Below are 7130 nucleotides of genomic sequence, written 5' to 3' on the forward strand. Positions count from 1 at the left end.
AAGAGTGGGATGGTAGAAAGATTAGGGAGAGGGGGAGAGGGAGAGAGATGGGGAGGGGGAGAGAGATTGGGAGAGGGTGGGAGAAAGATGGGGAGAGAGATGTTAGAGAGATTAGGGGAGAGGAAGAGATGGGGAGGGAGGGGGAGGGAGGATTGAAGATGGGGAGAGAGATTGGGACAGGGAGAGAGGGAACGGGGGAGAGAGATGGAGAGAGGGAGTGGGGGAGAGAGAGGGGGGAGAGAGATCCAGAAGTAGTGTGTCAGCGTTCAGTCTGTGATGATGTCAGAAATCAGCTGCTTAGTGACTCAGTGAGGGTGATGCTCTTACCACATTATCCCGTCACTCCCCTCCCCAACAAAACAGATTTTGGACAGATTTTATTCCTATTCTCCAGCTCATTTCCTTGTCCAGGGCCTGAGAAGGGCCCTTTGTTGCGGTTAGAGCTGACAAGACTTTTACTGAGGTTCTGCTGACGAGATAAGTTTTGCAATCTCCCTCAACATCTGCTGGTCTCTGCAGAACACAGTGACATATCTCACGGTCCAGACACTTCACCCTGCAGAGTTCAACTGACCCAATAACCGACTGCCTCAAATTTCCCTCCTGCAAAACCCTCTGTTTCTTGGTTCCATCTTCCTATGCAACAATCTCTTAACGATCCAGGGAATAACCTGTTTAACTCAGTCTCTGAAGTCCAGGCAACGTCTTAGTAATTCTCTGCACTCTATTTATTTTACTGATATCTTTCCTGTAGTTTGGAGACCAAAACTGCACATAATTCTCCCAATTTGGCCTCACCAATGTCTTTACCATCACATCCCAACTCCTGGACTCAATAGTTTGATTTCTGAAGGCCATTGTGCCAAAAGCTCTCTTTACGACCCCGTCCACATGTGACGACACTTGCAGGGAATTATGCCTCTGTATTCTCAGCCCTCTTCTACCACACTCCTCTGTGCCCAACCGTTCACTATGTTTCCAAAATGCATCACCTTGCCTTGTCTGCATTAAACTCCATCTGCCTTTTTGCAGCCCATTCTCCCAGCCGATCCGGATCCCTCCGTAAGCTTCGAAAACCTCCCTTGCTGTCCACAACACATCCGATCTTAGCGTCACCTGCAAACCTGCTGGCCCAGTTTCCCACGTGATCACCTCACCCCTCATCTGTCAGCAAGTTACGTCTGGTTAGGTGTCTGCACATTTTGGACCGAGGAGCAGAATCGCTGTTTTGTTGGGTTGAAGAATCAGATGATGATAACCTTGACTTTTGTCTCACTGACCCTTAGGGGAAAAAGTCGACTCTGTCCGTCCCTCTCATAACTTTGCCTCAATCAAATCTCCCCTTGCTCTTCTACACTCCAGGGAATAAAGTCCGAACCTGTTTAACCTGTCCCTGGAACTCAGTTCCCAGGCAATATCCTCATCAATCTTCACACAACTTTTCTACATTGATTCTGTCCATGCTCTTTCAACATTCCAAATGTTTTGATGAGATCCCTCCCCCACCACCCTCTCGTTCTCCTAGATTCCAACTGTCAAACGCTCCTCATACCATGACCCTTTTGTTCCCAGAATCGTCCTTGTGAAGCTGCTCTGAACCCTCTCCAACGTCACCACATCCTCTCTTCAACGTGGAACACAACACAGTTCACGAGGCTCCATGTGAGGCCTTGCCAGGGCCTCAACATCACATCCCTGTTCTTGGATTCGATTCTTCTCGAAATGAACACCAGCATCACAATTTCTGATGAACTGTGAGCACGTACACGGCGTCGCGTACAACCCTGAGATTCTCCCTGCAGGCTGATGGAACCTTTCACTTCCTTCTCAAGACTCTTCCTGAAGGATAAATGGGGCCCCCTCCTGCAGGGAACAGAGTGAGGGGAGGGGGGGAGAAAGTGACTTTAACTTCAGCGGGTGGGTGGGTGGGGGGGGGGTGGGAGAGACTCCCAAATTTATATCCAGTGTGTACTTTGTCCTTCAAAGCAAGAGCCCAAAACCAGGGGTCTGCAAAGATGGAGGGAGAGGTGGAAGTCAGGAACATCGATCGGTGTTTATGTGGGGGGGGCTGGAAGCACCTTTTAAGCTGCAAGGGGGGGTGGGATCTGGCCTACCCCCCCAGTTTGTCACCCTCCCCTGTCAGTCGCCACTCCACCCCTCCACCGCCAGTCGACACCTGGCCCATCAATCGCGGCCACCACCACCACCGCAGCAGTGACCTCTCCCCTCCCCCCCCCCAACCGTGGCAGTGGCCCCACCCCCCCGATCGCAGCAAGCTCTCTTCGCCTAGGGGTGGGGGTTCCCTCTGTGATGCCTGTGCTGAGTAACCAGGTCGGCCATTTCCCCCATTTGAGCGGGCTGAGTGAGACCCTTCCAAGCTGCCATGTGAGTGGGGCACAATTTGCCATGGTTAACCCCATTTTACACGCAGCTGGAAAGGGCCTACTGGATGGCCCCAGGAGATGCAAATCCACATGGGGATTTGGGGAAGATAACCTGTAACAAGAAATAACCAAAGGCTGGAGCTTGCTTATCTTGGGCCCAGCGATAAGAACAGCTGACAGTTTGAAGCCTTGTACAAGATCCACGGCTGGCTGAGCAGGCGGCGATTAGAAAGACTGGTGGAACTTCTCTTTTTAACTGTGTTCTGCTCCTGACTTTTGTTTGGAGATATTTTGGTGGGGAAGGAAGGAGGGGAATTGCAAGATGATTCATATTGTCCCTGAACCTCAGAAGGGGAACCACCGAATGGTGTGGGCAAGCCAAACCGAGCCACTTCTCCCACTTTTCCTGTCCATGTGCATATCCCAGCCTTCGCCTTCCCCCCCCCCCCCACCCTTTCACGGCGCTCTCTGAGTGACAATGTCTCTAAACTTTTGTGCCCTAACTCGTGTCCTCTCATTTCCATTCTGAAAGGAAAAAGCCTCTCCACGACAACCCCAATAATTAAAAAACCCCTCGACCCACTTCCCTCTCAACCTTTTATATTCCAAAGAATAAAGACCGAACTTATTTAACCTTTCCCTATCACCTAATCCCGGCAACAGTTTCTGTCGCACTCTCCAAATCGTTGAGATCTTTCCTATACTTGGGTGACCAAAACTGCACATAATCCTCTCACAATTTTCGCATCCCAGCTCCTGCTCAGGTTCGATTGAGTGAGGCAAGGGGTTCAAGAGAGCCAGTCATAAGGTGCACCCTCACCTATGGGTGGGCAAAGGCTTGATTGCACTGGGGAAATGGCCCAGACAATGAGGCGGAAGGATGGAGTCAGTCTGTTTTGCAGGTGACACGGAGGTCGGAGGGGCCATGGATGGAGCTGAGGGTCAAGGAAGATTACAAGAGGACAGAGACAGGATGCAGAGTCGGGCGGAGAAGTGGCAAATGGCGTTCAATCTGGATTAGTGTGAGGTGATGCATAACCAGGAGGCTGAGTCAATAGACAATAGGAGCTGGAGTAGGCCCTTCAGCCCATTGAGCCAGCACCGCCATTTTACAGATCATGGCTGATCACTACCATCAGTACCCCTTTCCAGCCTTATCCCCATAACCTTTAACTCCTTTGCCCACTAGAGTCTTATCTAACTCTCTTTTGTTTTTTTTTACTTTTTTGACAAAAAAAAGTCCAGGGTTAATGGTCGGTTACTGAATGGTGTGGATGAACAGAGGGACCTTGGGGTTCAAATCCAGACATTCCTCAAGGTCACCACACAAGTTGATAGGATAGTTAAGAAGGTCTATGAGACGCTGGGATTCATTAGTCGGGGGATTGAGTTCAGGAGTTGAGAGGTCATGTCACAACTCTACAAATCTCTGGTGAGACCACACTTAGTGTTCAGTTCTGGTCGCCTCATTACAGGAAGGATGTGGACGGTGTGGAGAGGGGGCAGAGGAAATTCACCAGGATTGGGAAACAAGTCTTTACAAGGCAAGGTTAACAGAGCCGGCGACTTTTTTCTCTGGAGCGTAGAAGGATGAGAGGAGACTCGATTGAGATTCTGAGAGGCGTCGATCGGGTGAACGACCAGTGCCTGTTTCCCAGGGCAGGGTCATCAAAGGACCCAGAAGACGTCTGTAAAAAGTGAAGGGAGGGAAGTTTAGGGGTGTTTTTTTCATGGAGAGTTGTGGGGGGCTGGAATGCCTCGCCGGGGATGGTGGTGTAGGCTGGAACACTGGGGGCATTTGAGACTCTTAGGCTCATGGATGGAAGAAATATAGAGGGTTATGGGGCAGGGAGGGGTTAGAACTTTTTAAAAGGGCGTTTGTATCAATTCCTCAGGGTCCCCATCTGTCACAAATGGTGTCGCAGATTTCAGAGAGAGATGGACCAGATGGTAGACCAGAACGGCCTGACAGCTACATTCCCGTGTCTGGACAACGTCACCATCTGTGGCCACAACCCGCAGGATCATGATGCCAACCTTGAGAAATTCTTCCAAACCGCAGAACGGCTGAACCTAAGCTACAATTTCGAGAAGTGAGTCTTCTGCACCACTCGCCTTGCAATTCTAGGTTGCATGGTGAAAAATGGGGTGGTAAAGCCAGACTCCAACCGTATGCTCCCTCTCATGGATCTTCCACCGCCCCAAACCCAGAAGGCACTCAAATGCTGCCTGGGGTTTTTTTCCTACTATGCCCAATAGGACCCACAGTCGGCTGACAAGGCACGGTCACTAATTAAGTCCACCTCCTTCCCCTTGTCAGCAGAATCCAGAGCAGCCTTCGACTGCATCAAGTCGGACATTGCCACAGTCACTCTGCACGCCATCGACGAATCTGTACCCTTCCAGGTGGAGAGTGATGCGTCCGACTTTGCACTGGCAGCTACCTTAAACCAGGCCGGTAGGCCTGTCGCTTTCTTTTCTAGGACCCGCCAGGGCCACACCCATCACACTCCTCTGTTGAGCAGGAGGCCCAGGCCATCGTAGAGACGGTACGTCATTGGAGACACTACCTCGCTGGTGGGCACTTTACGCTGCTGACCGACCAACGTGCGTCCTCATTTATGTTCAGCAGCAACCAGTGAGGTAAGATCAAAAACGACAAGATCGCCAGGTGGAGAATCAAACTCTCTCCCTTCAACTATGACGTTCTGTACCGGCTTGGCAAACTCAACGACCCACCCGACGCCTTTTCCCGTGGGACATGCGCCAGTGTACAACTGGACAGGCTGCAGAGACTCCATGAGGAGCTCTGTCATCCGGGGGTCACCAGGTTCGCCCACTTTGTAAAGGCCTGCAACCTGCCCTATATGGTCGAGGAGATCCCCTCCATAATTCGAGACTGCCCAGTATGTGCTGAGTGCAAGCCCAACTTCTTCCAGCCCGAGAACACCCACGTCATTAAAGCCACCAGGCCCTTCGAATGTCTTAGTGTGGAATTCAAGGGGCCCCTACCATCGACGAACCATTATACCTACATTTTCACGGTGATCTACGAGTACTCTTGCTTCCCGTTCGCTATCCCCTGCTAGGACATGACCATCTCCTCAGTCATAGAGGAGGCACGGCAAATTCACCATTTTCGGGTACCCCAGTTACATCCACTGTGACCAGGGGTCCTCGTTCATGAGTGCAGAGCTGAGGCAGTATCTTCTGGAGTGCGGTATTCCTTCGAGCAGGACCACTAGCTACAACCCGCGCAGTAACGGGCAGGTCGAAAGGGAGAATGTCACCATCTGGAAACAGGTCACGCTTTCCCTCTGGTCTAAAGGCCTCCCCACCACTTGCTGGCAGGATGTCCTGCCAAATGCCCTACACTCTATCAGGTCCCTGTTATGCCATCAACGCTACCTCGCATGAACATATGTTCTCGTTCCTTCGGAAGTCCGAATCGGGGACAACCACAGTCCCTGGACCTGTCCTACTGAAAGGTCATGTCTGCTACTTGAAATATGACCCCCTTGTCAACTGGATAACACTGTTACACGCGAACACACACTATGCTTATATCAAGAACCTGGACGGGTGGGAAGAGACGGTCTCAGTGAGGGACCTGGCCCAAGCCGGGTCTAACATTGTTACATTCCAACCCCAACCTCCGTCCAATCCTGTCCTGGGACAATGGGACCAGCAGCACCTCGCGGATGACGACGGCAGCAGATTGGACCAGCCCACGGCCAACGATGACGGCGGACTAGGCAAAACTGCGCCCACACCCTGGGACCCCAGTGATGATACTCTGCCAGCTACCCCAATTCCAGCACCACAGCGATCACATTGAATATCCAGGCCTCCTGACCGTTACAGCCCGTGAACACTGTATGCTATCTCCCCCTTTTTTTTCTCTTTTTTTCCCTTTTACTCACCCCTGGATCAGTTCCGAAAGAAGGGGTGAACGTGATAGTACAGGATACTATCACCACTGTATATATTTACATATAGTAGCAGTGATTGGCTGAAAGCTGTAGCCACGCCCACCGGTAGGTCATAAAGCACTGCTCCTAACCAGATCCAGGTCAGTCTGGACTGGTCAACTTCGATGTACTACAATCCAGATCTTTGCTAATAAAAGCCTTGGTTTGAGTCAACAAGTCTTTGAGTCATTTGTTGCGTTACTGTCCCCAACCTCAGGACGAGTTAATTCAACAGCTTGGAACCTCATTAAGATGAAAGGGAGAGCTCCATAAGTTCAGTCTGGTTCCACATCAACCAATTGTACACATCGCATTGCCAATACAACTGACAGAGAAATTCTTCAAGGAGTTAAAGAAAATAATAAGGAAATTTTTATGGAAAGGGGGGAAACCGAGGATAGCACTAGATAAATTAACAGAATGGTATAAACAAGGAGGCTTACAACTGCCAAACTTTCAAAATTATTATAGAGCCGCACAATTAAGATACCTATCAGATTTTTATCAAACAAGGGAAAATCCAGATTGGACCAGATTAGAATTAGATAAAATAGGGGAAAAGATACCTGAACACATATATAAATGGGATGAAAAATTGGTACAACATAGAAGTTCTCCAGTATTACATCATCTACTTAATATTTGGAAGAAGATTCATGTAAAAAGAAATAAAACAAATTATCAATTACCAAAACTAATATCCAATTGTACACATCCAACCCGACAAAACCGCATTCTCCAGTGTAAAACACCCAGACGTACACCCAGACACACG

This window comes from Narcine bancroftii, chromosome 3 (genome assembly GCF_036971445.1).
Source record: "Narcine bancroftii isolate sNarBan1 chromosome 3, sNarBan1.hap1, whole genome shotgun sequence".
Classification (NCBI taxonomy): Eukaryota; Metazoa; Chordata; class Chondrichthyes; order Torpediniformes; family Narcinidae; genus Narcine; species Narcine bancroftii.